This window comes from Desmodus rotundus, chromosome 7 (genome assembly GCF_022682495.2).
Source record: "Desmodus rotundus isolate HL8 chromosome 7, HLdesRot8A.1, whole genome shotgun sequence".
NCBI lineage: Eukaryota > Metazoa > Chordata > Mammalia > Chiroptera > Phyllostomidae > Desmodus > Desmodus rotundus.
Genome location: NC_071393.1, coordinates 43,930,452 through 43,934,752, shown reverse-complemented (window position 1 = coordinate 43,934,752; position 4,301 = coordinate 43,930,452). Strand labels below are relative to the sequence as shown.

The 4,301-nt window shown below is 38.3% G+C and overlaps 1 pseudogene; it reads right to left on the bottom strand.

Annotated features, from left to right (window-relative positions):
• Positions 1-1,241: 1,241 nt before the first annotated feature.
• On the bottom strand, positions 1,242-1,981 carry LOC112316985 (ADP/ATP translocase 3-like; annotated as a pseudogene).
• Positions 1,982-4,301: the final 2,320 nt, after the last annotated feature.

The following is a 4,301-nucleotide window of genomic DNA, read 5'->3' as shown; positions in this document are numbered from 1 at the left end:
ATAACTGGATTGTTTGGTTTTTTGATATTGAGTTTTATGAGTTCTTTGCAAATTTTAGATATTAACCCTTTATCTGAGATATCATTGGCAAATATGTTTTCCCATTCATTTTGAATGTCTTTTCACTTTGATGGTTTCCTTTGCTGTACAAAAACTTTTTAGTTTGATGTAGTCTCATCTGTTTATTTTTCTTTTGCTTCCTTGGCCAAGGAGATATATCAGAAAAAAACATTACTAAGAGAAATGTCAGAGATCTTATAGTCTGTTTTCTTCTAAGAGTTTTATGGTTTGAGTCTTACATTTAAGTCTTTAATCCATTTTAAAATTTTTTTAACATGGTATAAGAAGGTGATCTAGTTTTATTCTTTTGCATGTATCTGTCCAATTTTCCCCATACCATTTATTTAATAGACTATTTCTACCCCACTGTACATCCTCACTTCATTTGTCAAATATTAACTGACCATATAGGCGTGGGTTTATTTCCAAGCTCTCTATTCTGTTCCACTGATCTACGTGTCTGTTCTTATGCCAGTACCATGATGTTTTGATGACCACGGCCCTGTACTATAGTTTGATATCAGGTATCATGATGCCTCCAACTTTGTTCTTCTTTCTCAAGATTGCTGCAGCTATTCTCGGTCTTTTGTGGTTCCATATAAATTTTGGATTATTTGTTCTAGCTCTGTGAATTACACCATTGGTATTTTTATAGGAATTGTGTTGAATCCATAGATTGCTTTGTGTAGTATGGACAGTTTAACAATGTTAATTCTTCCTATCCATGAGCATGGTATACACTTTAATTTATTTGTATCTTCTTCAATTTCTCTTTTTTTCCTCTGTGTCTGGTTTTAATTGTTTGCAGAATACCCAGCATAGAATAGCAAATATTTGGCTGTGCAAAGAGGACAATGCTTAAGTACAAATAGGCAACATGATTTCCTTTAAATAAACACTAAACACATCTGGTCCTGTGAACACCTGGGCTCTAGGCCTATGTGGCAGAGTGTCCCTGCCTGTGGACCCAGGAGGATGTCAGGGTTCCCCTCCCCCCAATCAATGCATGGAATCAGGATACCAGTTGTCCTGATCACAATGAGTGTTCTAGAGTCCTCCCCAGCACTCTACACATGATCTGTCTGGCCAGGAACATTAAAATTTCTGTAAGATCAATAGTCTCTAACAGTGAAGTATTCTATGTGGCTCTCCCAGTCCCCATGTCTAGGTGAGGGACACATCTAGATGACTTTCTTCAGTTCATCATACAGGACCAGCACAAAGGCGCAGCCCATGCCCCTGAGGACATTGGACCAGGTGCTTTTGAAGAAGCCTTGGCCCCCTCCACCTTCCAGATCTTCTGTCGGCAGTACACGGTCCCCTTATACATAATGTCAGTTCCTTTGCGCCCAGTTGCATCATCGTCAGCCTCCACATGGCATGGAAAAGGTAGGAGACCATGCCCACCAGGCCCTCAGGGTCTGGGTGATCATCCTGCTCACCACGATATGGGTGTTCTTGGGGTCGGGCAGCATGGTGGTACACTCCAAGGTGGGCAGCCCAGTAGTTGATAATGCCCTGCACCAGATGTAGAAACTTTGGTACAGGCCCTGGATGCCATCAGAGTTGGTGATCTTCACCTGACAGTCTCCCAGGCCCTTGACATCCAGCATGGTGCCCAATTTCCCCATATTGGCGGCCAGACGGGTTCTGGCAAAATCCAGGAGGTATACAAAGAAGAGGAAGGTGGCTCTAGCAAAACTGCCAGAGGCCAGGTTGCTAGCAAAATACCTCCAGAACTGCATGTGCTTGTCCACATCCCCTAGGAAGACCTGTCTGTATAATACTTATCCTTGAAGGTGAAGGTGAAGGTGAGGGCTTGCGTGGGGAAGTAGTGGACGACATTTGCCAGGTTGCCCCTCCAGAAGGGCAGCACTGCTCCTGTCCTTGGGGATGTGCACAATGCAGTCCCTGGTTCCATGGTGCCCTTCTACTGCTTGTCAGCCACTATCTGCTTGCTGGTATGTTGCATGTGTCATGGTCCTGGCCTAGAGAACATGTCTCTTCTCCAATTTCTTTTTCAGTGTCGTATAGTTTTCCACATACGGGTGTTTTACCTACTTGGTTAAATTTATTCCTGAGTTGTTGTTTCTTTATGAAATTGTAAATGAAAATGTTTTCTTAGTTTCCCTTTCTGACTTAGTTCATTATTGGTGTATAAAAATGCAACTAAATTTCTGGATATTTATTTTGTATCCTGCCTCTTTACTGAATTTATTTCAGTTCTAGTAGCTTTTTGGTAGAATCTTTAGGGATCTCTATATACAGCATCATGTCATCTGCAAATAATAAGTTTTACTTCTTCTTCTCCTAATTGATTGCCTTTTATTTCTTCATCGTGCCTGATTGCTGTGGCTAGGACTTCCAGTACTATGATGAATACAAGTGGTGAAAGTGGGCATTCCTATCTTGTTCCTGATCTTAAGGAAACACTTGTAGTTTTCGCCTATTGAGTATAATGTTAGCTGTGGTTTGGTCATATAAGGCCTTTATTATCTTGAGACATGCTCCCTCTATTCCCCATTTGCTGAGAGTTCTTAATATAAATGGGTGCTGGATTTTGTCAATGTTTTTCTACACCTATTGATATGATCATATGACTTTTAACCCTCATTTTGTTTATTTGATGTATCATATTTATTTATTTGTGGATATTGTACTAACCTTGCATTCCAGGAATAAATTCCACTCGATCATGGTGTATGATCTTTTTAATGTACTGCTGCACCTGGTCTGCTAATATTTTCTTGAGGATTTTTGCATCTATAGTCATCAGAGATATTGTCCGATAGTCTTATTTCTTTGTAGTATCTGGTTTTACAACTAGAATAATACTGGCCACATAAAATGAACATAAAATGGACTTTTCCCTCCTCTTGAATTTTTGGAATAGTTTGAGAAAGATAAATGTTAGCTCTTCTTTAAATGTTAGGTAAAATTCATCTGTAAAACCATCCAGTCCAGGACTTTTATTTGTTGGAAGTTTTTTAATAATTGCTTTAATTTCATTGTTGTAATCAATCTGTTCAGATTATCTGCTTCTTCTTGATTCAGTTTTTTAAATTTATTAATTTTAATTTTTTAATCCTTTTTTTAAATTTTATTTATTTATTTGTAGAGAGGGGAAAGGGAGGGAGAAAGAGAGGGAGAGAAACATTAATGTGTGGTTGCCTCTCACGTGGTCCCCACTGGGGACCTGGCCTGCAACCCAGAAATGTGTCCTAACCAGGAATTGAACCAGCACCTTCAGCTCACAGGCCAGCACTCAGTCCACTGAGCCACAATAGCCAGGGCGAGTTTTGAAAAATTGTTTGTTTCTAGGAATTCATCCACTTCTTCCAGATTGCCCAATTTGTTGTTTGTAATATCTTCTTACAGTCCTTTGTATTTCTGTGGTGTCTGTTGTTATGTCTCCTCTTTCATTTGTGATTTTATTTCTTTAGGTCCTGTTTTCTTGATGAGTCTGGTTAAGGTTTATTAATTTTATCTTTTTGGTTTCATTGATCTTTTGTATTTTTTTAAATTCTATTTCATTGATTGCTACTCTGATATTTAGGCTGTGTTTGTTGTTCTCTTTCTAGCTCCTTTAAGTATAAGGTTAGATTGTTTATTTGATATTTTTCTTGTTTCTTGAGGTAGGCCTGTATAAATTTCTGTCATAGGATTACTTCTGCCCTTTCCCATAGATTTTGGGCTATTGTGTTCTCATATTCATTTGTCTAAAGATATTTTTTTATTTCTTCCTTGATCTCATTGTTAACCCATTCATTGTTCAGCAACATATTATTTAGCCTCCATGTCTTTGTGTGTTTTTCAGTTTTTTATCCTGTGATTCACTTCTAGTTTGATACCATTATGGCCAGAAAAGATGCTTGATATGATTTCAATCTCCTTAAATTATTGAGACTTACTTTGTGTCCCAACATGTCCTTTATCCTAAAAAATGAAAAATTTACTGAATAATCTTTAGAGCAGATCAGATATTACTGAAGAGAGAACAAACTTGAAGACAGGAAATAGAAATGATCCATAATGAACACAGAGAGGAAAAACAGCTAAAAACTGAACAAAGCCTCACTGAATTATGAGATAATATTAAGTGGCTGCCATCTGTATAATTGGGGAAGAGAGAGACACTGGTACCAAAAAAAATACATATTTTAAAGATACTGGGGCTTCCAGCCAAGATGGAGGCATAGGTAGACACATTGTACCTCCTTGCACAACCAAAAGAAGGACAA